Source organism: Periplaneta americana, chromosome 5, assembly GCF_040183065.1.
Source record: "Periplaneta americana isolate PAMFEO1 chromosome 5, P.americana_PAMFEO1_priV1, whole genome shotgun sequence".
In the NCBI taxonomy this organism is placed as follows: domain Eukaryota; kingdom Metazoa; phylum Arthropoda; class Insecta; order Blattodea; family Blattidae; genus Periplaneta; species Periplaneta americana.
In genome coordinates, this window is record NC_091121.1 from 43,821,787 (window position 1) to 43,849,056 (window position 27,270).

The following is a 27,270-nucleotide window of genomic DNA, read 5'->3' on the forward strand; positions in this document are numbered from 1 at the left end:
ATAGCAACAGATGGAGCTGAAGCTACGGCTGGCCATAGTACTGGGCTAGTATACTTTCTAGAGAAAAAGAAATACGATGTTTTTTCTTCACTGTATTATCACAGTCTACTATATACAGTCACGAAGCTCAATATGTAGTAAAAATGCAAACAGGGTAGTTGCCCACCACTAGGATCGCTACTACCGTCTCATCATCGCAGATCTCTCTCCTAGTAGACGACAAAATATGTTACACTTTCGTTGTGTTCTTTTGGAAAAATTAACACCTTCCTTCCATTATTGAAATATTAAATGCATAAAGTTAATTTATTATTTTAATGAAGTATATTAAATTCTACCATAAACTCGAAGATACCTGCAAGAAATAGGTTAATGTCATTTTTGTTTGTGCAAAACGAACTGAAATTTACTATAATCGCTTCACTCATTCAAGATTATGGCGATAATTAACTATGAAACCAATGAATATTAATTTTCATTTCCCCTTACAACAATAATAATGGAAGTATGAATTAATGGAGTAACTTACGTGTACCGGTACTTGTAGTGTAGGCTTACGTAGTTAACAAAGTGGGATGAGGTTAAGCAATAATAATCACACCAGAATTGGAAATAAAACGTGATCAATAACTTTTATTGTAACAGACTTTTTCTACGTCTCTAGTAAAGTAACAAATAAAAATAACAACAAATTTAACAGTTATAATTAAAAACATCCTTTGAAAAAAAAAGTAGGCCTAAGCAATAATAATCCCACCAGAATTGAAAATAAAACGTGATCAGTAAATTTCATTAAAACAAACAATTTTTCTACGTCTCTAGTAAAATAATATTATTCCAATTATTGTATTTTAGCCATTAACATTTCCATTACAACCAATAACGAACATTTCACAAGCATCAATGTGAAATACGCAACGAGCTAGCACTCGATGGAAATACGACACAGTCCAAAGTCGACCGTGGACAGTCTATTGTTTCTAGTTGCTAACCGCTTGGAGCGCTTTATCACGAGATTTGCAAAAAATCACCTCAAGCTTCGCGACTGTATATAGTAGACTGTGGTATTATCCTCCAAGAGACATTCTGTGGAAAGATTGCAAGACAACACAATGGAGACAATGTAACACAACGAAAACAGTTTTAAATATTTCAAATGTAACAAGTTCAAAGACACAGAGTGTTCATTACAATCTTGAATATTATGGAAACTGAATATGACGGCATTTCATTGTATTGTGATGTGTGCTAGCTCATAGTGCTGGAAATTGTCTGAAGCAATACATTGCGTTAAGAAATGAAATTCTTACCTCTATGAAAAATGAAAATTATTGAGTATGAATAATCGAGATAAGCTGAGAGATAACGAATTCATACATACACTTGCCCTTCTCACTGATTTAGCATCCATCTAAGTATTTAAATCTGAAATTGGAAAATACAAAACAGAATATCTTCCATCTCTACTGATATAATATGAAGGATTGCGTAGTAAATGTAATGTAATGCAAATTAACTTAAACGCAAATAATTAAATACACTTTCCATCTTGGCAACAGTTGAAAGAAGAAAAAATACATAACTTTAACTGCATTTTCCTCAAAACTAGGTTTCTGTCACTTACCTGCTTTTTGTTCTAAGCCCCTCAAATTATTCACATAATTGACAGTCTGAGAGGTTTCCCCCCTAAATCTAGTGTTTTCTTCACAGTCATTAGAGGAAGATGAAATTTTGAATTTTAAATGCAGATATATTGTGTACTATTGGCGACACTGACTGTCACCTTCGGCATCTGTCCGTATAAGTAATAACTAAAGAAGTGATACTTACATGAGCGAATTATCGAACATTATAGAGTAGTAGGGCTCAGGTATCTTTGAACGTCAGTATACATGCGTACACACCGTTCACACGCACGCACGCACACACACAAGTCTTACCTTCTCTTTTTCCGCTTTATTTTCTTATTTTTATCTGATCTTCATCATCATCATCCCCCGTTCCTCTATTTCTTCTTATTTTCTCTTATTATCGTCCCTTTTTCCGTTTCAATTCGAGACCACCTATTCTTTGCCACTCTCCATATTCGTATTCCCCATATTATCCTCCCTTTCTCCGCCTTTTTCGATTTTCTTACTCCTTTTTCAGCTTTGATATATATTCCTTTTCCTTTTTATTTATTTTCTTCTTTTCCTCTATTTCCTTTTTCCCCATTTCTTCCACTTTTTGCTATAATATCTTCTCTCTCTTTCCTATTTCTTCTTACCTTCCCTCTTTCTCTTCTGTGCCATCTATCTCTTCTCATTTCCCTTTTTTCGCCTTTTTTTCATTTTCCGTCTTCCTCCCGCTCTATTCTCCTCCCTCTTCCTCTTCTTATTTCCTAAATTTATTCTTCATTTATTTATTTCTATATTATTTCCTCATTTTTCCTTCTTTACTGTATTTCATCCATTCCTCTTTTCGTGTTCTTTCTATTCTTATTACTGTTTCTTCTTCTCACCCTCCTCCTCGTCATTTTCTTCCCTTTCTCCTCCTCTTCCTCATAACGACCAACATCTACCTTCAAAGACAGGGTGGATAATTTCGATCATTAATTTCTTGTTCCACTGAGGATTATGATCCAGCAATATTTCCTAACTGGTAACGGAACTTATTGGCTATGTGGTTAGCACAGCCCAACGTACCACTTACCCAGTTCTTGCGGTAGAGAGAAATTTAATTTACATACGGGGAACCGAAATCCGTTTCTCTACAATTGTTATGAGAAGAACTAACCTTGTAAGAAAAGTTTCATCGCCCTTAAAATCCATTCCTGATCTAAAGAAGTATGGTTGCCGCTAGATCACCCAGGGTGATTTGAAGATGGTATTCTGGCCAGATAAGCTCGAGCATTCTTCATGGGATTAGCCGACATTCGTCTGACAGTTGGCGGAACCGTTTGAAAATTCCAGCAATACAATCAGCCCTACCGGGATTTAGTCCCATACCAGACCGTATTCTTGAAGTATAAGACCCGTTTATTACCCATAGACCACACCAGGAGCCTATAGGTAGTTTATTTTACTAAATAAATATTATAACTAAGAATAGAGTAGCAATTTTTGTTAGGATTAAGAACTTAATACAACAAAGTTCACGTTGCGATGACACCATTACCTTGGAACTACTCCATACAATTTCTAATTTTTTTAATTAATAGTAATCCTATATATTTACTTATAAACACAAAACTTATCAAATGAATAATTTTGTGCACCCCTGAGTGCGTTCAGGCGATAGGGTTGTTTAATGTCTGTACTACGTTGAAGATCTCGAATGTAGAAGAGTGGATATTTGAATTGGATCAACTTCCGATTTAATATTTTATTACGATTATTTTGTACGTATGTGAGATTTATAGGCAGACAGACAGAAATATTAGATAGCAGCATTTTAAATAATTTTCAACAACATATACATGCATTTAAAATAAGTTATTATATTATACGAAAGATATGTTAATTTTCCTTAGCAGCGAGATCTACGTCATTTCCGTCTCAAATGTCATTGGCTGATTCGAGAGCCTTGCTGTTTGTACGTGTCGCTGAACGCTGGACTCCATTTAGTTCGACGTACCTCGTGGAGCAAAGCATTAGGTAAGGTAGCTGTCGAATTTCCAAATTTTAAGTCTAGCTTCTTGTACCTGTTTCATTCAGGTGAAATTATACTGTAGTATTATTTCAAAGTAAAATCTAATTTGTAATAAAACAAAAATAAGTAGAAAGAAATAAGTTAAGTAGGCTACAACTTTGAATCAACTCTGCGATTTTCAATTGCAGCAGATTAAATGAAATTCTTGATAGTCTTACTAATGGAATATTATAGATTAAGTTAACGGAATGAACACATTAAAAACTGCGTAATATGAATAAGCTGTCTGTTTGAAATAAAATGTATGTCTTCATTTAAAGCAATTTCTCTTTACAGAACAATACGTGATTTTATTCTAGAGAACGGCTGGACTCCAGACTATTCTGAAAAATCGCGTTGTGTCGACATTCAATAATTTACTCGTGGACTCCATTTTATTGCACGACATTTCCTGCGGCCATGTCCATCTTTTATTTGGACTGATAGGAAACCGACGCAAGGGACTATATTATTTGGAATTAAGAGCTAGATTTGAAATGGAAATCATTTCTTTCCTTGTAGTTTTGGCGGCAATAACTAAGAGCTCAAATCCCGTTTTCTTCTTTTAAATATATTTTAATATAAAATAAATTCGTACGTTATAGGCATGTATTTCATGCTGTTCGGGTAGGATTCTGGTAAATATCTTAGCCACGAACGTTTGTTTCTTAATACGACGAATGGAAAAAGGAACCAGGTAAATTTAATTGATTCCTGAGATTGGTCTTCAATGCCTCGATGCAACTAGACATTTTATCGTGATCCTTAAATAGTTAAAATGGCCACAATCTTTTTAAATGGTATAAGTGCAGGAAAATGGTCTGAAAAATTTATGTAGCATGTAGAAACTAATTTAGTGAAGGTATTCTGAATGTTAGCTATTTTGGGTTTGTGACTTAAATAAATTAACCGTAGTATTTGGAGTTTAGTAAGTTGTAAGAAAACTTGGTGATAGAGAAACTGTAGCGTAGGCTATTACACTTCTGCCATTATAAAAAAATTGTCTCGCTTTTTGTTGAGTTGGACGAGGTTAGTCAAAATTATTTTCCTTATTGTTAAATGATAGTGCACATAGAATTGAATGCAAATGGTAGCGAATTAATAAAATTTTGGGAAATTAGTGATTTTTTTTAATATGTGCACTTACAGACTTCCAAATTTGAAATAAAATTTAAAGCATAAATTTGTCGAATATTTCTTTGTCTTAAGTTTCAGGCCGAAAAGTACTGTTCCATTTGAAGTACAAAAATTAGAGCAAGATTGAAGTCTTTTTAATTTCAAGACGTTCTCCTTTGAGATGCTGCGGAAAATAATTACCGAAAAATGTGTTTCAAGGACGCATTTGACTACTCTTTGTGTATTTCCTGGATGCGGTATTGGACATATCGAAATTTCGCTCGTCCTTGAGAGGTAATAAGCAGCTGAAACCAAGAACGATCGTAATTTATGTAAAAGTTTCTCTATTGAATTAAGAAATGATAGAATCGTAGAATAAAGTCGATTAGGATGTCGCGAGCTCATGATTGGAATACAAGTAGTCTCATACGGTCAACCAACGTGTTGTAGAAAAAAAAGGAACGGGAAAGACCTTCATACGTGAATGAAAACTTAAGTTTTCCTAAGGTGTCTTGTGAAGAAAGTGGGGTTGTCGACATTGTGCATGATGTTGCGTGTACTCTTAAATTCAATTTTGTAAACCTTTAATTCTTCATTGATCCATGACTTCTTTAACAGGTGATTAGTTCTGCGTGCGTAAATGCGTTCACACGATGGGTTTGAATACATCCGCAATCCCGGACTTGTGAAGAGTGGAGAAAAGTGACCAAAAGTAGTAAGTTAGTAATTCGTAGCTGTTCTATATGAAGAAATTGAGCACCCACGTCAGGAAGTCCTGGTAAAAGTGTGAAATCTGTACAAAGACTTCAGCCGTTGGCACCCAAATGCCACAGAGTAATATAGTGGTTACAAAAAAAACTTAATAGGTCGTTCTGTATGCAAACACTGCCTGCTTCAATTTTAAATTGTACCCTTTTATAACTCTCTTCATGGCTTGTTTCTGTTAACTGTGACATTCCGAAGATATACTTACGAAATTGTGAATGTTCTTATTGGAGACGGTAGAGTTCAAATCAGCGACATTGTTTCAATTTCGGAACTGGTATCACACATATTAAAACATGAAGGCAGTTCAAAAATGAGAATATTTTCCCCATAGCGTGTATTAACATGGCGTCACAACCGCTTTAGATACTTTAAACAAATGCCGAATTGTGACATAACACTAAAAAATCACTTGCATTAGAACTACTAGTCTATTACATGAAAAAATCTGTGGACCAAAAAAAATGTAAATTACAGTAAAATTTGTGAAATAAAATTGACCAGCCTTTTCCCCAGGAAGCTGTAAACGTCGAGTAATCTAAGTAAAACACGCTAAACAAGCCAGAAATGACACAAGCTCTTTGCACTTGTAAAACTCGATAGAATAAACGTGCTGGTAGGAGAGATGCAAGCAGGTGCATGTGCTTATTTGTGGAAGAAATTCCTGCATGTGTTGTCAGACACCCTGTAAGGCATCGCTGTCAGTGCTGTTAGTAATTAAAATTGGGTCCCCATACTGAAAGAATTTGGTGTCTAATGTGGAAGGATGGGTTTCTTAATGAGGTGAAATTGTATCTTCACTTTTTAATATTTGTGTGGAATATGGTAACACAGGTAAACAGATAAATGATGAATTACAATTAAATTATTGAAAATGAATTTGCTAATCTGAAATGCAATTCCTACTTTGTAATACTTATAGTACGTTTCTGTTCATAGCACGTACGAGTACTTCACGTAATTCCCATCTACAAAGCACTGGCTGAACTATGCGGCTTGCCATTGGTATTGGTGCAACGTAACCAGTGGAGCAGAGCGTATGGCCCGGAGTTCAGTAAGGTAAGCAACTTGAAATTTATTTAACCATGTTTCGTATATTTAAATGTAAATTATAAATCCTTCAAGGAGATAGCTGTTCTCAGAATTAAATGTAAAGATTATAAAAATCAGATTCAAATAGTTTTTCGGTGAATAAGCTAGACTGCACCATCTGATAGCACGTTAAAATTACATGGATAGTCTAGAAAATGAGCACTCTTAGAAACAGGATGTCAACAATGTGCAAATTATCTCAGCCTGATAGTACTAAATTGTCCTTTATTTTTTTACTTGGTTATTTAACGACTATCAAGTACGAGGTTATTTAACGTCGATGGAATTGGTGATAGCGAGATATTTGGCGAGGATTCGCCATAGATTACATGACATTTGCCTTATGGTTGGGGAAAATCTCTGAAAAACCCAACCAGGTAATAAGCCCAAGCGGGAATCGAACCCGAGCCCGAACGCAGCTCCGGACTGGTAGGCAAGCGCCTTAGGCGACAGAACTACGCCGGTGGCTCTTGTCCCTTGTTACATAGCACAGAATTGATAGCAGATTTTCACACCAATACTACAAAACATTCGCGCTATTTAATCCATATTTCAGCGCTAAAAGCGTGTAGAGAGATTTGTCACTACGTGAATAAATACTGCGAGAGTTCAACTCCGCATACCTATAGCAGTTACGCGCCTTTAGCCTAGGGGCTACGCATGAGACTACGGGACTATGTGTCTCTCACCTTGGGGCTATGCATTGGCATCCGTGCCAAGCGGCTCTGGTACCGTGGACATGCGCCTCGCATCCGGGACACGCGCCCCTGACATCAAGGGCAGTCTTTCTACCCTCTGGTTCTCGCCCCTCTGACTTGTTTACTTGCTCCGGAACTCTGAGCTGTCATGAGCCGCCTATCACCTAAGTCAGCCGTGGCGAAAAGGCCATGGTGCGCCGAGCCACTGTGTAAGCTGCAACGTGCATAGCACCTATGGAGGGAGGCGGACAACTGAAGGGGAAGTTAATGTTTAGGACGTGTAACGAAGAAAGAAATTAACAAGAAAACATAGGACACATTATCACAACCTAAAATTAACTGTATTCAGAATGTCTCTGCTACAAAGTTTCAAAATCAGGAATTATGTCACTTGCTGCCAATCGTAGTTGATCACGAAGGTATTTGTCTGTCAGTCGTGATCTAAATTTGATTTTTACTATTTTCATTGTTGAAAATAATTTTTCACAAACGTAAGTTACAGCGAACATGGCTTCAACAGAGCAAGCGAAAGAACGAAGCTTCAAATATTTATTTTTTTCCAAAGATTTGAAAAGTTCAATATCTGTCAAGTCCTTACATCTAGCTTTCATTTAACGTCACATTGTAAATCTGTGAGTTTAAGTTGAAAATCTAACCGCATTATTCGTACATCTGCTGTAAAAGAATCGATGTACAGAGATAATGATGATAATAATAATAATAATAATAATAATAATACTTAACCTTTTAATGTTTCATCAGTAACATGTAACTTATAATGCCGTTTTAGGTTATACAACCGTTTTCCTAGTAATATTTGTGAACAAATCATACATTTAATATTTTCATCATATTGTAAGCAAAAGAATGCATCCTCCCATCCTACTTGAAACTTTAGTTTTTTATAGAGGTACATGGTTTCAAGAGAGATATTGCGACGATACGCCACTCGCAGGTCCGAGACAAATACAAATAGAACGGAGTTTGACTCCAGTGAGTGAGAGGGTGGGGGTTGTAGGTAGGAAGCGAGAGAAAAGCACTGCGAGCCACAATGTGCTCGTGAGTCGCATTTTCGCCGCGGCTGACCTAAGTAATCCATTATCAAAAACCTTCTTTAACGTTATCTCAAACCTCTTATTCCTATTAGACACAATGCTTAAATAGGCTATCCATATTTATTTCGTACTGTTTTACTCATCACCTTGTTCGTAATGCATTTGTGTACCACTTTTAATGTGACGTTTGTAGTTAGTGTTCGCATTCAGGTTATAGTATTGTTTTTGAAAGAATTTTAGATATGGGCGCAAATACCCATAGCAGCTGACGCGTCCTTTTCAAACTGCATTTTACTTCATTTCTTTCCGTCTTTTACATGTTGCCCTACTTTCTCGCATATTTCGAAGAAATCTAACTGAAGACTTTTCAGCTCGGTGATGTAAAGTCATTGATGATTTATAATGGTGTAGAAAAACTTATGATTTAATAATTTTTCACGCTCAGTAATAAAATGAGTAGGGTAAATGTGAGATGCATTGGTCTTAATTGACAATCATAACCAGTCTCCGGAATTAAACATTTCCAATTAATAATGATAATAATAATAATAATAATAATAATAATAATTATTATTATTATTATTATTATTATTATTATTATTATTAAGTGATAAGTGGTAACAATAGCGATGATAATAATAATAATAATAATAATAATAATAATAATAATAATAATAATAGTGATGTGATGATAATGATAATAATAATAATAATAATAAGTGATAAGTGGTAACAATAGTGGTGATAATAATAGTGGTGTGATGATGATAATAATAATAATAATAATAATAATAATAATAATAATAATAATATAAAAATGTCCTAAGCGGAAAGTTGTATCCGAAATTATAAAACAAGTTAAGATTTAGATTTCTGGATGTTCACTTAAATTCAAGTAAATGAATCTGTTCCTGTTTAAAGATGAATTAGAAGGGACAACGTTGCTGTATCTACGAAAATATTATAGTAACTTCTGTTTTGATGTAGAATATTTTTCATTCTTTTTTAAGGTTTTGATTAACTGTCATTTGTGGTTGTTTTTTTTTTAACTAATCATTGTTCGAGTAATGCCATGCAACGAAAACTAAGTCTAAATTTAAATCAAAATACATTGTCGATTATTATTATTTATAAATGTTTCTTTAAATCGTTTGATCATATTTCTTTATCATGATGCAAGTAAAGTAAAGAACAGGTATATCATATTAACGTGGATATTGAGGAAATCTGACAAAAATTTGTTTTTAGACGACAAAAAAAATAAATTGGTCAACATTTTGTCCGTAAATGGTAAAAGTGCAGTAGACTGAACAAAAAAATCCTGTCATTTAGACTAATTTGGTGAAAGGTGTCTTAAAGTTAGTCCAATGTGTGTGCGATAGGCCTATGTGTGTTGTAATATTATGGTTTGAGGAATGTCGTTAAATTTTGGTGTTCTGTAAAGCGATTTTGAAAATTAGCAGAGTTGTCAATGTGGTGCATTTATTTATAATATGTTTAGTTAGCTAAAATTGGTGGTGATCGTGGTTGTGGTGGTGATGGTAGTTATGGTGGTGATGGTAAAGATACGTACATATTGCACTTTTACCATTATGAAATGTGATCTTAAAGTTTTGAATAAATGTACATGAGTCTTCTAAATTTCGATTCAAGGAAAATTGTGACTACACTTAAATTCTGCAGGAAAGGATACAAATAAATAAAATTACATTGTAAGGTATATTCCAAAACATTACAAATGCAATGAAAGACATTTCTTACTTTAAAATGACTTAAACATTACCGATAACCACTCTGGAAATTCCCATTAGAAAACACATTAATCGAAAATGTAGAAAAGCTTGAACGCAAACTAACACCGCACTAATTTATGAATTTGTGGCAAAGTTAGATGGAAGGTTTTGATTACAAAATTTGGTAGGTATCTTTCGGTAACTCTTTTTGAAATTGTTTGATGTTCGTGTTAATTGTCAGAGCGATTACTTCAACTTCCTTGAAGATATTGCTAAATCTCCAAAGATTAACTGTGAAGGGAGTTGCATTTTACATATAAAATGTGTTTAAATGGAAGTTTTAATTTGGAACTAAATATACTTCACTTAGAAAGGAGATCATTTGCAGCTGTGTACTAACTTCTGTTAATAAATTTCATTAAACCTAATATTTATGGAAATATTAGACAAATATAAGATAACATAAATAATAGCAATTCTAACTTGAAGTAATAACGATAATGAAATTTACGAGGATTGTTTCTTTTGTATGTGTGTGTATGTATGTATGTATGTATGTATGTATGTGTGTGTGTATGTATGTATGTGTATGTATGTATGTATGTATGTATGTATGTATGTATGTATGTATGTGTATGTATATATAATGTTTTTGAATCTTAATGTATTCTTGGGATGAATTGTGACAATTTACTTTTTTGCCGAGATTGTTGCGGAGAGATTTTTGCAACCAGATGAAGGAAATCAGTGCCTTGGAACCGATTGCTGAACATTATTCCTAATTTCTTAGTGACAGCCGGTAAGTTCATTTAATACTTCACATTTTCTTTAAATCGATTATAGTTCTTTCGTAAAAATGTAGTCCTTGAAGGAAAGGTCTAATTTACCTGTTACATAAGTTTGCTCTGTATTGGGACACAAATTATAATTTGAAATAAAATAATGCAAATTATTTATGTAACTCGTAGGTACAGTCTGTTTTACAGGATTTTTAAATATATCTAGCTAAAATGTTGTTGCAGAAGAGTGAGGTAAACCAGATCGATGTTTCAAATGGATAGTTTTACAGAAGCTGTTAATGTTAGTACTTTTAGTTCATGTGCATGTAACCAAAATTATTTTTGTAAAAGAAAAGTTTAAATTTAAAATTCTAGCGGTGCTTTGAATTCGTAAAATGAAAACTGTGGGGTAATTTAGACAAATTAAATTGGATTTGGAGTTTGTAGATTGTTTCCAACAGAGATAGCAATATTATAAAAATTAAGAAGCTTGACCTCTTCACATTTGAGCTACAAATTCAGAGAATTAATCAAATTGCAAATTATATATACCCTCTGATACTGAAAACTCGATTTGTTTCTGTGGAAGTTTGAGTTCAATGAACGAATGATGGCATTCCTACTAGTAAGTTGCAACTCAATAATTACAGAACATTTTAATACGTAACTACCATCCACATGTTTCAAGACGTACCATAAAAATGTAAATCTGCAGCTTCGAATTCCTCAGCTGATAACTTAATTTCAGTTACGGAAAGAATTCAAATAAGTTTTATTCAAATTCTTATTTCAAATGTTAACTTCAGATGTTGCAACATTATTAATGTGAGCATATAATGTTCTGAATTATGTAGAAATCGTAGTCTGAAATCAGCTGTGAAGTTAGATGAACGAATTAACATAGGCAGGCGTTAGTTCCCTTTCCAAATGTTATCCATGTACTTGGCTAGATTCGACTTAAATTTAAGGAATATTATACATTCTTTTGAAGACTCTTTAAAATAGGATATAAAGTTCATTTTTACGTAGAAGGTACAACATTATTCCATTGAGCACAAAACTTTAATTGCTTAAAGAGACGTTATATTTTCAATTTATTGTAATACTTATGTGTGTAATTACATTAATTTGCGCTAACATATACAGGGTGTTCCGTTTGGGACGGATAAAATAAACACACTGTTAAACATTTAATACTGAACTTTATTTGTTGGAACTATGTGCATACAACACTGAAAGATGGAAGATTTCTCAGAGCTCAACATGACCCCCATTGCGCACTTTGCACAACTTACAATGGTGATACAATTCAGCCCATGTCCGTTGTAACATCAGAGGGGTGATTTGTTGGAAAGCTTGAGTAATTTTTACACTTAAATCACATGCATTCCCTCACATTGTATCCGCTGTTAATTTGTAGTATAGTCATTTAAATCATTTACGATTTTCATTTCGCGTTGTGCGATATTGATCTTCATTCTTGCCACGTATGGAAACTCCCATCTTTTGAGCATATTACCGGCAAGACATTTCACATACTATAACAGCTTTATAATAATAAATATTATCTATACCCAAATGGATCAGCTTGTATGTTAAATAATACAGAGGACTTGTATTCCTAAATGTACTTAGTATTTATTAGTATTTAGTATTTATTTTTTTAACCTGGTAGAGATAAGGCCGTCAGGCCTTCTCTGCCCCTCTACCAGGAGATTCCAATTACAATATGAACAATAAAATTACAATTAGTATTAAATTTATAATTACAATTACAAATAACATTACAATTAGTATTAAATTTACAATTACAAAGTAAGAAAAGATTACCTGAATAATTAAAGCTAGATAATTTATCATAGAGAAACAAAGAATATTTTATATTTACTGAATTACAAATTAAATCTAGAATAACAAAATTGTATAGTGATGAAATGACTGAATATTGAAATATTTTGTGACAGATTAAAGAAACTATTTACAAGAAATCAATTGAATTCAATTTTATTTCGACAGTCCCTGATGCTAGCAGGTAGCGAATTCCAGAGTCTTGGCAGGGCTATTGTGAAAGAAGATGAGTATGTGTCATCTAGTGGCAGTTAACTTACTCTAAAAGTAATAAATAAAATAGAGAAAAATAAAATAAAATAGACAAATTATAATGACATAGAATACTTACATTGTATAAAGCTTTCAATTTAGTTGATATAATATAAACCAGTATGTAGAAGAGTTAATCAGATTGAGTACAGTGTGAATAGGCAAAAAATGTGGGCGTGTAGTTTCCTAATCAATATGAAGATCGTATTGAGAAAATACATTTGTTTGACACCGTTGCTGGATGGGAGGAGGGGGTTTACAGGTAGGCTGTACGGTACAACTGAAACGGGAACAGACATGCCAGATGCTCTGTTCTAATGCAGGGCCGGACCAGGTCAGCTGTTTACATAAAACGCGCAGCAAATACAAACTTTCATTGTCATTAATAGAACATTATGGTAAACTTCCATTTTTTTTATCAATATTGCTCCATTTCCTATTGTTCATCAAAAAAAATAAAACAATCGTTTCCTGCACAAAATCACACGAACGTTTTTATTTTCCAGTGCAAAATTTTAATCTCTCCCGCTTCCGTAAAGTAGTAACATTTTAAAGAAACTTAAAGTTTGCAGTTTGTCATATTTGAGGACATGACACTTGACGAAAAATCACTTCTTATAGATAAACCATTCATAATTGGCTATCTAAGTTCAGTTTACTTTCGTACCAATATGAAGTCGTTAAATTACATTTGAAAATTGTACATACAGATTTATATCAGATTTTCCACGTGTCCATCGTCGTTCTGAATGCAGGCATCACATCTTCTAGTTCAGTTGTTGAGGACACGTTCAAGACTCCCAGTTTATAATAATCGTTGAGAAACTGTTACTAAAGTTCGCCCATTAGGTAACCTTCTTTATGGAAAACGTTGACGGTATATCCTTCTTGCCGCACTTGAATTACGGCGACTTTCTCCATAAATTAATAACATACGATATTCCTAAACTGTGAAGGACATTGTAAGTTGTTTATCGAATACCCTCTACTGAACTGCCATCCGCTCGGCAGTAGAGCTATAGACAGCTTGTACTCAGCTGACTCGTACTTACGTCTGTGCAGATTATTGCCTGCTGAACACGTTACCACGTCTCACGCCAGAATATTAACTAATTTAAGCATGCAGTTTTATTTAATTTCATGAAAACGTAATAGAACACACAAATATTTATTTAAACTAATATTAGTCTATCTCTTTGGTAGATGTATCTACTGATGTAATTGTTTTCGTAATTTTAGTAACGATATAAACAGTATAACGTAAATAAAATAAGGAAAGAAATATTTTTTTCTTGAAAAACTAGCCAGTTTTGACCCTATGTTGTATGGACATTTTTGATCCTGTAGACCGTCCTCGACGACTGTTAAAAGGACTGCACTTATACCCCTTACACTCTGTATAATTCTGATTTACGCTTCCCCTCACGAAAAACTTCTAAGTAAGATACTGAAAACATAAACATAACTTCCTTCGTTACTTCAGATATATGGAAAAGAATTTCTTCAGAAATATGAAACTTAAATAACACACACAATAATGGATGTACACATGCAAATAATCTTTCATTAATCTTGTTATGGCATGGCCTCAAACTGTTCTTTCGATCTTTTATATTTTGTTCATGTACTAAATTTGAAAATGCTTTCCTTGTTACCTCAAATCTAGGCAAGGTGTACTCGTATGACTGAGCTGATAATGTGGTGCCTCCATCATAGGGACTTCGTGGAAGATGTATCTGGAGCGGCACTGAAGTGAACGAAGTTAAGTATCAGATGATAAATTTTCTTTGTAGTTGTATAGTCTAATTTTCTGTTTCAAGCAGCGTTGAGATATAATCTATTGTAAGTTTCGGAGCATAAAGCTACATTATCAATGTTGTATTGCTCAAGAAATCAATGGCCTCAAATTTGGTTCTATCCGGTATGTCTGGTTAGGAAAAACAACTAGATCAAGTAGAATAGAAATCTCTGCAGATCTTGGGAGATGCATTCCCATGGTTAAAATTAATAGTAGTTCAGAATTTTAGGATGGCATTAATTCTGATATGTAGTTGGCAAGCAAAATTCTTGTGGCAAGACTAATTTTTAAATTAAAATAAAAAATGAACAGAATTATTTAGAAATATTTTGAGTAGTGTACATTTTTTTACTAGTTAACCATTTGCTTTCATTGAGTAATTCATTCTTCATAAATATTGGATATTAATAAAGTAATACCGTAAGACAGTCCACACCTGTGGAGTAACGATTAGTGCGTCTGGCAGCGAAACCATATGACCCGGGTTCGATTCCCAGTTGGGGCAAGTTACCTGGTAGAGGCTTTTCCCGGTGTTTTCCCTCAACTCAATATGAGCAAATACTGGGTAACTTTCGGTGATGGACCCCGGACTCATTTCACCGGCATTATACCTTCATCTCATTCAGACGCTAAATAACCTAAGATGTTAATAAATCATCGTAAAATAACCTACTAAAAATATACAGCAAGACTATGGAACATGACTCCCTAACATAATAGTTTGTCAAAAGTATTCTAAAGTAATGTTTTATTAAAGTAATTTAAAATAATTGAGGTATTTCTGTCTGTAGACGAATTTAAATTCAAATACTAAATTTGTTGTAATACTTCCATATTACGGAAATCGTGTTGTTAATTATTACATTTTCAAGGTTATTTGCATTTACGGAACCTTGTCCACTGCTTCAGTAAACTGTGAAGTATGAATTTTCTGATGCTGACGAGAAAAATATTTTTCATGTTGAATCGTTGTAAAATATCAGACTGTTTCCAAATTACTATTTAGTTCTAAATTTTCATTTTAATTGTAATGTGTAACTCACACTTGAGTAATACCAAGACAATAACAAAATGAGAAGGCTTCATCAGGTCTTACTCGTCATTGTAAATATTTCCTAACTCTGCAATCGTGATAAACACCATAAGATCCAGACGTATACCTAAAAACTTGAAACTCGTTTACTGTGTTATCACGATCTGTATCTGTTGGTCTAATACCATTTAGTTCTATTTCATAGGGAATTGACATCCTAAGAAAGGAACTGGAATTTGTCATGCAAATCTATGCAAATCTAATTGGAATTTTTCCATAAAATCTTGTTGCAGGGGAATCCATATTGCAACTTGTTTCAGAGATTTTACTCAAATCTGTAAATTTACAACTCTGATAACGAAGACATGCACAAATGACCGATAAAATGTATATATATTTTTTATTAATTTGGACTTAATTTTTTTCAGTATTGTTTATGAAATTCCATAGGTTCTATTTTTCCTATGTGAAGTGTAAATTTGAATAATATCTTCTAAATTTCGCCACTATATATAATGTATTTTTTACAGGCTTACTCATTAGAATAAAAATTCTAATATGTTGTGCGTATTATTTAAATAATTACTAGATTCAGTAGCATTGTTCTTTAGTTTTCTATGGTGACGGGTGATGTCTCAACTGTTTTGTTAACGGTGTTAATTTATTACTATTTTTGTCATTATTTATAAATTTCAGCAGTTTTGAATCTTGCAAATAAAATCAGTATTAGTCGTCGTTGTCAGTTCTATGAATGTAGTGAGCGACATTGCTGTATTCTGTGAAACTAATATATAGTTAAATTTTGTGAATAATGTGACATAATATTAAATTTTTCTTGTTCAGCTTGTTTTTATGTGATAGTGTTCTAAGATAGTCGTGTAGCATAGACTGTGAATCAAACTGCTGTTATTTCCACTACATTAATTCGAATTGTGTTCGTAATTTTCTACTCCGAATGAAAGTAGAATCTGTGTTTTAAAATGATATTCTGACAGTGTTTATTCTCATTTTAAATTGATTATTGTGTTTAATAATTCCAAATTTTGCACGATCTTGAGAAAAAATAACCAACTTATAATTCATGTCTTGTAAATGGTAGTCGTTAAGATTTGTTTCTTACTCTATGTAATATTTCCATTTACTTCAATATCTTAATTTTTAAAAATTCTAAACAAAAGGAAGTTTCTAAATTGAGTGATTCTCACCACTCATTCCATACACTACACTTACATGGACACTTACACATACACTCACCCTAACTCTCCACAGATACACATCATGTACAGCGTGGCCCGCCGAAGTGGTGTGCAACTAGAAAATGGGCTACAGCCCTGCCATCTATCCGCAATATGCGAAACCCGAATCACATAGTGAAATGGGTAGGCATTGGATATATACATGCACACAATTGATTCACTTTATATAATCAACGACACACACTTTAAGACGCCTTATATAATTGTATAATTTTATATAATTTCATATGCTTCTGTTAGTCTTAAGTAGTAGGAACATAAATCTCAAGTTCGCGAAAATATAGATTATCCAGTGCATGTTCGTATTTTCAGAAGTACAAAATTTAAGTATATTTCTGTAAAATAAGTAATATTTACCATTTGACAAAATCATAATTATAGCTCATAACAGCAAAACCACCTGACTTGTACACTTTTCTCTTGCGAAGTGGATGCTAAATTATGTCTGTGAACTACCACTATTCGGATCGCAGTGTAAAATAGATTCTTAATGCAAAAAACCACTCGAATTTGTTTAGAAAAGCAAATATGTTATCCAAAAAAAAAAAAAAAAAAACAATGCGGTTTTTAATTCGAAAATTACTTATGTAACATTTTTCAAATTCTTCATGTACTACTTGGGATGATCGTGCCAAATTTCGACTCAAAATTAGATTGTGATTACCCAGCAATTGCTTGATTCATTTTTGATATGAAAGATAATATCTATTGAAGTAACTCTCCTGTGAAACTTGTACTCTTCTTCAAAAAATCGTAGAAATGCAAAGTGAAGTGTGTAGTGCGTAGTGAAGTGAAACCGTGAAGAATGTGCGAAACGAAATAATTGGAAATGAAGAAAGAAATGAAGAAAACTGAAGAAAGAAATGAAGAAAACTGAAGAATAGAAAAGAAGCAAATTGATTTCGAAGAAATGAAATTTTTAATCAAGAATAGAAAAGGAAATCGATGAAGATAGAAGACAATAAAATTAAGCTACTAAAGGAACGTAATGTGAAGTGTGAAGAGGGTACAAGGATTCTTTTAAACAAGCAATCTATAAAATTTGTGAGCAGTTGTCTGGGAAGTCACATTCACAGTATTTATCTAATAGAAACCTCACGTTACTTCCACAAAAAAAATTGAGTTGAAAGTCATGGGGGATATTTATGAATCATCTAGACTTCTCCACATAAATATAATTTACATGCTGGAATTGTATTAGCCTTTGCTGATAATTCGGACAAAATAGTTTCACGGAAAATATGCCTATTGAGATTTATGTTTCTAATTAAAGCACTAAAATTTAGTAAATATTTAAAATGATGGACAGAAATAGATTGCCGAACGTCTTTTCAATAATCCATTCTTTTACAGAAAATTTATTGCATGCAGAAGAGAAAATGATCAAGTTCCAGGTTTTCTGGCGTCTCATTGGGATTCTTCGATTAATTAAAATATACTAATTTATGATTGTTACTTTCTTATGATTCGTTGGAGTTTTGTGCAATAAATGTACATTGCTAGAAGTCGGCTGTTCCTTCAAGATGCCAAATTTTTCCTCGTCCTTGAAAATTAAGTTTTGTATCAAGAGTACATCCTCAATGTGTCTTAAATAAAAATTCTCTCTTTGATTTTTATACTGTGTATTTATTTCTGATGTATTATTTTATTTAGGTATATAAATATCTGTAACAATTTCTATTAACTTAATTATATTTGTGTTTAATTTGCTAGAAATATTAAAGTATGAATTCTTTTTGACGTCTGGATTATTTCTCGTATATTTATTTGTATATTAGTTTCAGTATATAATTATTTCAATGTGGGATTGTTTTCAGGACAGAGTATGTGTTAATAAGTTTTCCTTAAAATATGTTCCTTTATATTAGGTTCTTCCTCGCTGACGAAGGGTGATGAAATCTTCTCGCTGAAATGATACATTGCTATCTAATTCAACAAATATTTGGTATATCGTGCTAAAAATCTTACGTTATGAAATACAACTTAAGTTTTCTGCAATGTCATAACTATTATTATGCAATTTAGTGAGTGCACTTACAATAATTAGATATCGGCGTACATATTTCATATTATATTTCTGTATACATTTGCTTCGAAGTGATAAATACATAAAATTCTTGTACCATTCTTATACCAGAAACTAATCTTGATTTTTCGTCGTGTCGATCGGATCATAGCGATGTTTTATTTCCGTCTTACGATTATCCTTAATGATTTAACGAAACTTTTTCGTTTTTCTCATTCGTAATTTGATTTTGGTTACAGAGAGCATTGATCGCGGGTGAGGATGAAGTTATCACAAGCCACTGCAAGTGATGGCGAATTATTCGTCTCTTCTATTTTGAAGATCAAAAGAAAAATTAAATATATCAAAATATGCTTTCAATTTTAGGAGATACTTTGAAATAGTTAATTGTGAATATATAATTGTGAATGCAGTGAATAATTTCTTTTAATGTTCTTCAGTAATTCGATATTTTTCTGACTGAAAGTCACACGAGAATAGTTTGAACACTTTAAATGTTCTTGGCACCCCATTGTATTGTTTTGGAAGAATTAATGGCACAATAAACACAATGGTTGTAAATGTAATCTTTATTCACCTCAAATTCCTCTTAAACACGCTTGGTTTGAATGTGTCCTCTAGAAACACAATATAGTAGATACAATAACTCTCAGTATTACATAAGGGCATATGAAATTCTGATATAAATCTCATAAATTCTCCGGACAGAACAAAGTTACAAAATTAAGATCTTAAGAAAAAGTGAAGTGTATTCCAATAATTGCAGTAATTCAAATCGTTCTGGAAAAATACACTTGCAGAAAAAAAACACTCATGTCGTTTCCAAAACGTACGGTACTTTATACGAAAGCGAAACTTGGACATAATTCGTATGACTTATAATGCATCAGAATTATATGTAGGGGAAACTCTGCTAATTCCGCAGTAGTGCATATATGATTTTACTGCGGCTTTACTATAGCGTGAACGTAAGTTTTGAGAGGCTGTCAACAGGAGGCATGTCCTCTGAAGTGCTATAGAAAAAATCAAGGATATTGGTCGACACTTCTGTCGGCAATACAGTGAAACATCGAAAGTTGGCTGTTTTTCGTGTTATGCTACACAGCTGTGAAGAAAGTGAGCATTGTTACATAATTATAAATTATTCCTTTTATGTTACTTTCATAATGTATTTCATAATTATTTACTACTGCGGAATTAGCCAAATCCTATTGCGGATTTATCCGAACTTTTGCGGAATTATCAGAGTTCTTTTTCAACTGTAATGTACGTACAACTAAATATATTTGCATTTTAATAGGTCTCTCTATCGCATTTGGGGTAATGAAAGGTTTCGTCCATGTCTACATACCTTGATAATTTTTTCAATAAACATTTTGATAAAATATATTTACTTAATATTGCGGAATTAGCCGAGTCTCCCTTATTGTAAGTTAAACGTAATTTAATAAGAGAGGGGGTATTGGAAGTGAAACATGCAGAGAAAGTCAAAGATCATATCTTTTAATAGAAATTAATGTAGAAAAATGTGTACAGAACACACTGAAGACGAGAAAATTCTACAGCGCATTGGAAAATGACGCAGATGAACAAAATTAGCTTCGGATAGGAAGAACAGTAACTAATGAAATATCTTCAGTTTTCTTTCACTGATCAATAGAAAACTCTTCGCTTTGTCACTTTTTCTTAAACAAATTAAACTTGAAAGCAAGCTATGTGCTCAAACTTCATGCTAGAAATGTATCACCATAAAGATATAGGAATTGGTCTTGTTTGGTTTATTAATACGCATTTCAGTTCATGCTTTAAAGAAATTCTTAAAATTCTAAATTATATTTTTTTTGTTAATATTCCATCGTAATTTTCAATAGTTTAATAAAATTCTAAATACGGTCAAATATTAATGCAATTGTCTTTTGGTGTATAATTATACCTAAGCTGTTGATAAAGCGTCGTAAAATAACCTAATAAAAATTAAAAAAAGTGTAATTATATACAGGGTGTTGTGGAGGAATTATAAATATTGTAGGCTATGGATTAGAGTAAAAGCATCATATGAACATCTATTTTCAATAGATGTGGAGATCCAGCTGCTTGAATTTTAAGAGTTTCAAGTGACAAGAAGGAAGTAGAATTCACTTACAGATTAAATGTAATACTTATTTACATGGTATCAATATATTTCAAGAGTTCAAAGCACTTTTACGCACTGTTGAAAAGAGTAAGTGTTGCTCTTCTGAAGCAGTTTTGTTGTTTTAGGAGGGTAACACTATTCAAAATGAGAGCGATCAATTCGTTCCTTATGTTAGGTTTGTTTTAGTGCACTTAGAATTTCTTCCACACCAACAAGCAAAAACCGACAGGAGGAGAATGTGGAGACACTTGACCAATCCACGTGATCACCAGAAATGATCATTGTTCACATTATGAGATATTTGGTTATCACCTGAGATGTAAAATGTACCGGGGCTCTGTCGTGTTGGAAGAATATGCTCATCATTGTAGCCAAAGGAACTATAAACAGCTGTTTCTCTACACCCATTATGAACAGTGCTGGACTCTGACTGAGAAGAGGAACACGTACTATTTCTTTACACGTAATTAGTAATACGTGGACTCCGAACTTTTATAATGTCATATGTTGACCTTATGAATTGATTGAAAATACCGTTATAGTAAGATTTAAAGGAGATTTTTCAAGTTAGTCATTTTTAATCCATCACCTGTAAACCTTTTCTGAGACCTTACTCATAGGTGACTTAAATTTGGAAAAAAATATGTGCAAGGACATGTTTCAGTCATGTAATAAACTGTTTAGTGAATGAGTTCTGTAAACATAAACATTGTAATAATCTCATTAATGTAAACTAAACTAATATTCATATATATTACTTGGGACTTCGTACGATGGTCAATAATTTGATCTACTATTAATTGAAAAGAAACTGAATTTGGATTAGACAAATTAATGCAGCTGCATTTGAGTGTTTGCATTACAAGAATGGGTAATTCGCTTGTATGCCATGCGTACTGGATCGTTGGCTTATTACTATGGAGCTGAAAGCTAACTTTAATCTAGTTTCCAGTAAAAATTGAAATATTTGAACCTTAAATCGTATTGAACTTAAAAATTCGTACTGTGTTATAGCAAATGCGAAAGAATATTCTGAGAGTAAACATTAAAAATTTGTATAATAAAGGAATAATTTAATTACAGTATATCTTGGTGTCAAAATGAACACAAATACACGTCACTTTATTATTATTATTATTATTATTATTATTATTATTATTATTATTATTATTATTATTATACTTACAAATGGCTTTTAAGGAACCCGAAGGTTCATTGCCGCCCTCACATAAGCCCGCCAGCGGTCCCTATCCTGTGCAAGATTAATCCAGTCTCTATCATCATACCCCACCTCCCTCAAATCCATTTTAATATTATCCTCCCATCTACGTCTCGGCCTCCCTAAAGGTCTTTTCCCTCCGGTCTCCCAACTAACACTCTATATACATTTCTGGATTCCCCCATACGTGCTACATGCCCTGCCCATCTCAAACGTCTGGATTTTAAGTTCCTAATTATGTCAGGTGAAGAATACAATGCGTGGAGTTCTGTGTTGTGTAACTTTCTCCATTCTCCTGTAACTTCATCCCTCTTAGCCCCAAATATTTTCCTAAGCACCTTATTCTCAAACCCCTTAACCTATGTTCCTCTCTCAGAGTGAGAGTCTAAGTTTCACAACCATATAGAAGAACCGGTAATATAACTGTTTTATAAATTCTAATTTTCAGATTTTTGGACAGCAGACTGGATGATAAGAGCTTCTCAACCGAATAATAACACGCATTTCCCATATTTATTCTGTGTTTAATTTCCTCCCGAGTGTCATTTATATTTGTTACTGTTGCTCCAAGATATTTGAATTTTTCCACCTCTTCGAAGGATAAATCTCCAATTTTTATATTTCCATTTCGTACAATATTCTGGTCACGAGACATAATCATATACTTTGTCTTTTCGGGATTTACTTCCAAACCATTATTATTATTATTATTATTATTATTATTATTATTATTATTATTATTATTATTATTATTATTATCCAAATATTGAAATCCTATTTTACCCTTTGGTATATTAGGATTGTAATTTGTTACATGTGAAATACATTATGTAGAGATAATGTACAATTTTATAGTAGTAGTAGTAGTAGGAATGAGTCACAGTTATAATATAAATACATTAATTAAGATAGTAAACAATACTAAATATATTATACAAAAATTACGTTCAGTTAAAAAAGATTAAATACATAAATTAGAAATTATAAACGAAGGTGTAGAAATATTGCAAGAGTGACATAAATTTGCAAATTTATACATAATTTTAAACCATAATAAAGAGATAATTCATAAAATTTACTTGGTTACAAATAAGTAGTAACAATAAACAATAGTAAAGAATACGGAAATGACATTCATGCTTTTGATTATATATAAATACATTAAACATTGAGGCAATAAAGAGCAGCAAAAAAAGATAAGAGAAGAAATAACTTAGTTACAATTTTCGATGCATGGTTTGCAATAGTAAAGAGATAAAAACAAAATTACTTAGGTTACAAACTATATAGGCCTACCTGTCATAATACACTGAACAATAGTAAAATCCATAGTACATAATTATTATTGTTATTACTATTATTGTCTCCCAAAGAGAGACAACTTGTTTTAGACAGTGTATTAGGATTTTATATTATCAATAATTTACATACACTTAATAGTTACAGACTTGTGTATGTGGTGTAAGAACTCTGTGAATTATTTATAACATTTTTTCGTAAGTAAATTGTGAGGGGTATGCAGTAATTTAAATTGCAGTTCGAGATATGATATCTTAAAGAAAAAAAGTTGCCTTACTACTGCTATTGGCATGGAAGCTACCTTATGTTTTAATAGTTTTAAGCATTTATAAGCTTAAATCGTATTATTAAGCTTTAAAATTCTTACTGTAACAACAAGAGTACTCTGAGAGTAAAATTCTAAAGTTTTGTAATAAAAGAATAATTTAATTATGTATATAAGAGTAAAAAATTAGAGCGCACAGAATTGTCACTTAACGTAATAATAAATGTAAAAAAAACCAACATCTGCAAATAATTACTTCCATTGAGAATTCACTTTTATGTTAAGGAGAGGAATTTCCAAGTAATTTTGTTATATTTGGATATTATTTGTAAGAGATCGATACTTAAAATTTAATACAAAAGTGGGACGTTGGGAATACAGTTGACAGTCAACATCACGGAATTTATGGTTCACAAAGCGACTGAGTAGAAGATTCCTCTAAGTACTTAAATTTTCTTGTCAAATCCTTACATTGTTGAACTACTTTCATGTTTACTCTAGCCTGTATAACTATGGTTCTGTGAATAGAATATTATTTTGTGTAAGTACGAAATAATAGTTTTCTAATTTGCTAAGAAGTGACGCATATATTTTCAATTACACTTTGTAACTAAGAATAAGTGTAATGCAACTCAAATTATAATAGAGCATAATAAAGTTCCTAAGTGATTACTATTTTTCCAATTCTTAATTGAAAACAAAGAACTGCTTGAATTGATTGTAAAGGAACAAGTGCATCTTCGCAATCAATATAATTTTTACGAAATATGAATTTCTATAAGAAGTTGGGCCTTCGGAAAATTAGCACTTTATTATTCGAATCTTTAATCACGAGGGGCGCACCCAGAAATATGGTTGAGCTGGGGTTATCTGTAATATCGGAGCAACATCAAAGCTGCAGGCCTATAGCCAGGGTTACCAGACCATAAGATAATATTTTTTTCGTACGATAATTTCATTCAACAAATGATAAACCATTATATTAAAAATCCTCCTTAAAATGCGATAATATCGAGTCACTTTTTTAGGTTATAATAATTTTTTTCAGTAATTCTCTGTTATCACTGACCACAAAAGTTTGTCTATGACACGAACTCCATAATCTTAATTAAAATTTAACTTAAGAAACAAATTGATAAGGACATTCACTGCTTGCTTTACATTAAAAATGACTAATTGTTAAGAACAATGATTCGAATTTGAGCAAGTGGTTACTATGCGACGCGGCGAAGATGTGACTTGTTGACATCTTCAAAATAGTAATTGTTGTAATCTTTAACTCGTCTCGAATTTAATATTTCTTGTAAATGATGACAAGAAATAATTGATACATATATGCTTAGGGTACCTTTAGATGGTAGTGGTGATAGCTGATATTTAAAATAATTATATTTAATAGTTTTCAGCCCAAAAATAGCCTAGCAATATTTCGAGTAACCCAAAATGCCGTGAATACACTATGTTAAAAATCAGTAGCCAAATAAAATTGCAAGTAGCTTAAATTCGCTACTTTATCGCCTAATCTGTTAATACTGAACCAACACGATTCTCTTGTTGCAATGGCGACGAGAGTTTCGGTATCCAATGGTATGGGACGCTTTTTTACACTTCCTCTTTTCTCAACTACACGCACAAACGGTTTGGCTTCATAATTAATATCAAGGAGGATATCATTAATAATGTTTCCAGAAAATAGAATGGGCCGAGTCTTGGTGGCAGTCCTCCTGAATGTAGGCAACAAGTTTCGCAAGACTGTCCACAAGTAGCATATGTTTTGGCGCTTTTGTTTACTACATATGAGCAGTATCTTGAATTCAGTATAATTAGGTGGTTCATTTCTCTTTTCTTTAACTGTACAGTAGTGCAAATTATTACAAAAAATAAAACGATGAAAATAATTAAAAATGTTTTCGCACAAATATAGGCTATGTGGAAAAGATGACTATCGTGGGTAGTAAAGTTTTTTTTTTAAGTTTCTTTTGCACAATTTCTTATCAGGAAAAACCATCCACAATTGATGTAGCGTATATTTAAAAAAAATTTCCAAGAAATCATCACAAATGAGAATATTTGACAAGTACAGGTAGGACTGCCTATTTTAAACATAGCAATACTCTATCACATCGCATTAGACCTATTGACGTGATTTGTTATGTGTTTTATATACACTTTTGACGCAGAGGATTATTTTAGTTTTAATATCTCGTTTAAAATGAAGTCGCGCCATAATCTATGGCAAAATAATTTCAGTATTATGACTTCCCGATAGTTAGTCTTCATCATTCACCATTTCAATTTCTAGTCATTGAAACTTGCTACCTCAGACCTTAAGAAACTGTCAGACATTGACCACTTTCAAAACTCAGTTGTCAAATGGACTGTGAGATTTCTTGAAATATAATTTTTCTACTGTTTGTTTTTTTATTTTTTATTTATAAATTTTCTCTATTATTTTAATAATTACTTCGATTCACATTGCTCTAATTGTTTCATTCTTGTAATTACATGTAAATAAACTTGTCTTAATTTTATTATTATTATTATTATTATTATTATTATTATTATTATTATTATTGATCATATACTGTTCCTGAATTGCTGTCATTTTTACATTTGCTATTATTCTTATACTGGTTGAGTGGAAGAGAATGCCTTACGGCCTTAAATCTGCCAGTACAGATGCCTCAAACTAGCAAGCTGTCTCGTTCGCGCAGGCGCATAGAGCACTTCTCCCCTACCACTGTCCGCCTACTGCTGTGCACTGTGGACTAGAACGGTACAGCTCAGTTCTAATAACAGTTGAGAAGGCTGCATAGGGAGGGTACATCTTGAATACATTGTCAAGAGGTCAACTTTTCAGATAATATGACTATATCTGGGTATCGGAGCCTAGGTGGGCCCCCTCCGTTAGCTCTACTACTTCCCCTCTCCAGGCAGCTTCCTAGTTTGAGGCACCTGTAGAAATAAATATATTAACCCTTTCGTTCACCGCGTCTACAATTGTAGACGTCTTTTTTCAATGTCATTATACTGTAGAACTTAGTATTCTATGTAGTAAATTCTTGTTCACTGTGTCTATATTTTGGTACATTGTTGCTGTGTTCACTGATATCACCACAATGAACAAGTGGTTACTAAATGGAATACTAAGTCTATATGACATTGAACAAGGCGTCTACAATTGTAGACGCGGTGAACGAAAGGGTTAAATGAAATAAATAATATCTCTCACC

The 27,270-nt window shown here is 32.6% G+C and overlaps 1 long non-coding RNA gene across 1 annotated transcript; it reads left to right on the forward strand.

Annotated features, from left to right (window-relative positions):
* The first annotated feature begins 3,579 nt into the window (after positions 1-3,579).
* Positions 3,580-19,681, forward strand: LOC138699555 (uncharacterized). The gene is made up of 5 exons (XR_011332027.1): positions 3,580-3,635; positions 5,404-5,500; positions 6,490-6,609; positions 10,835-10,927; positions 14,674-19,681. It is a non-coding gene; the product is annotated as an uncharacterized lncRNA (long non-coding RNA).
* Positions 19,682-27,270: the final 7,589 nt, after the last annotated feature.